Here is a 2,290-nt window from a genome sequence, read left to right as displayed (position 1 = left end):
GTCAGAAAAGTTACCACAGGGATAACTGGCTTGTGGCAGCCAAGCGTTCATAGCGACGTTGCTTTTTGATCCTTCGATGTCGGCTCTTCCTATCATTGCGAAGCAGAATTCGCCAAGTGATGGATTGTTCACCCACCAATAGGGAACGTGAGCTGGGTTTAGACCGTCGTGAGACAGGTTAGTTTTACCCTACTGATGAAGTGTTGTTGCAATAGTAATTCTGCTCAGTACGAGAGGAACCGCAGATTCAGACAATTGGCATTTGCACTTGCCTGAAAAGACAATGGTGCGAAGCTACCATCTGTTGGATTATGACTGAACGCCTCTAAGTCAGAATCCGTGCTAGAAAGCAACGATGATTACCTCCAGAGAACTTTAGGCGAACCAGAATAGAGGGTTTCGGCCCTCATGCGTCCCAAAGTGCCAAGGGGGACAAAAGCTCCCAAGGCACTGCCGCTAGCAAATTCTAACGTTTCTGGAGATAAATCCTTTGCAGACGACTTAAATAAAGAACGGGGTATTGTAAGTTGTAGAGTAGCCTTGTTGCTACGATCTTCTGAGATTAAGCCTTTGTTCTAAGATTTGTATCACATCTTTTTTTTGACAAGGTCAAAAGTCCTCCTCACACCATGAAATATTTTTTAAGTCAAAGGTCCTCCTCACACCACAAAATATTTTCAAAGTCAAAAGTCCTCCTCACACAATTTAATATTTTGTAACTGAAAGGTCCACCACAAAACCCAATTCTTTTCTAAGTGAAAAGTCCTCAAAATTTTTAGAAAAACTCTTAGAAAAATTGTTTGGTATGAGAAGGACCTCGACTTCGAAAATTCTGTGGTGTGGGGAGGTCTTTTGACCTACCAAAAAAATTGGTGGTGTGAGGAGGACCTCTGACTTAGAATTAGGGTTTGAAATGGGGTTAGGGTTAGGGTTAGGGTAAGTGTTAGGGTTAGGAAAAAGGTTTAAATGATATTTGGAGAGGTTTTTCGGGTGTTTAGAGGCTATTTATGCTATGTAACGAGTATTTGCTTATATACTTGCTTATATACTTAGGTCAACAATTTATAGCAAAAATGTGTTCCAGCCAAGTTCTTTTAGACGCTCTTTCGAATGGCAACATTCCCGATTGAAAATGGCGACCTACCAAAATCCGCACTTTGCTTCCCCGTCCATATAGAGGTGAGTATTTGACTTTGCTTCCGTCAGAGTCAAGGAAACACATTGAAAATGGAATCAGCATACAAGAAAACCTAGTTTGGGATAGGTTTTGTGCCTTCCGTGGTATTATAACCATAGAACTGCTCCTGAGGGGGGTAGGGTAGGCCCACCAAAAAGTGCACTTCTGGTTAGGTCGCTAATTTCTAAAATAAATGTGTCCCAACCAAGTTTTTTTGGACGCTCTTTCGAATGGCAACATTCCTGATTGAAAATGCCGACCTACCAAAATCCGCACTTTGCTTCCCCGTCCATATAGGGGTGAGTATTTGGCTTTGCTTTCGTCAGAGTCAAGGAAACACATTGAAAATGGAATCAGCATACAAGAAAACCTAGTTTGGGATAGGTTTTGTGCCTTCCGTGGTATTATAACCATAGAACTGCTCCTGAGGGGGGTAGGGTAGGCCCACCAAAAAGTGCACTTCTGGTTAGGTCGCTAATTTCTAAAATAAATGTGTCCCAACCAAGTTTTTTTGGACGCTCTTTCGAATGGCAACATTCCTGATTGAAAATGCCGACCTACCAAAATCCGCACTTTGCTTCCCCGTCCATATAGGGGTGAGTATTTGGCTTTGCCTTTGTCAGACTCAAGTAAAAGCATTTAAAATGGAGTCAGCATACAAGAAAACCTAGATTGGGATAGTTTTTCTGCCTACCGTGGGATCATAACCATAGAACTGCCCCTGAGGGAGGTAGGGTTAGGGTTAGCGTTAGGGTTAACGTTGGGGTTAGGATTGAAGACAGAAGATTGGTGATGTCAGGAGGACCTTCTTAAAACAAACAGAAATACACTTATTAGGGGACTAGGGCCAGTGGACTCAGAAATGTCTTTCGTAGCAGTCTCCTATAAGAGTATTTTTCTCTGATTTAGGTGACTCCTCCTCACACCACCATTTTTCTTAGTCGAAAGACCTCTTCACAGCACGACTTTCCTGATGGATTTCTATGTAACTGCTCGTGCTGAGAGGTGTGTCGAAAGTTGATCATGTTCCCGTAAAATCTGAGGTCTCCACTGTCTAGCGAGGTACTTACAGTGAATATAGTGAATTTTTCAAAAATTGGAGAATTCTGACTT

At 42.3% G+C, this 2,290-nt stretch overlaps 1 pseudogene; it reads left to right on the top strand.

The window, feature by feature from the left end:
- On the top strand, positions 1–586 carry LOC146448588 (large subunit ribosomal RNA; annotated as a pseudogene; the record flags this gene model as incomplete).
- Positions 587–2,290: the final 1,704 nt, after the last annotated feature.

This window comes from Pavona decussata, unplaced genomic scaffold, assembly GCF_977016875.1.
Source record: "Pavona decussata unplaced genomic scaffold, jaPavDecu1.1 SCAFFOLD_883, whole genome shotgun sequence".
Classification (NCBI taxonomy): Eukaryota; Metazoa; Cnidaria; class Anthozoa; order Scleractinia; family Agariciidae; genus Pavona; species Pavona decussata.
Note: the sequence above shows the minus strand (reverse complement) of the source record. Positions and strands in the feature narration are given on the sequence as shown.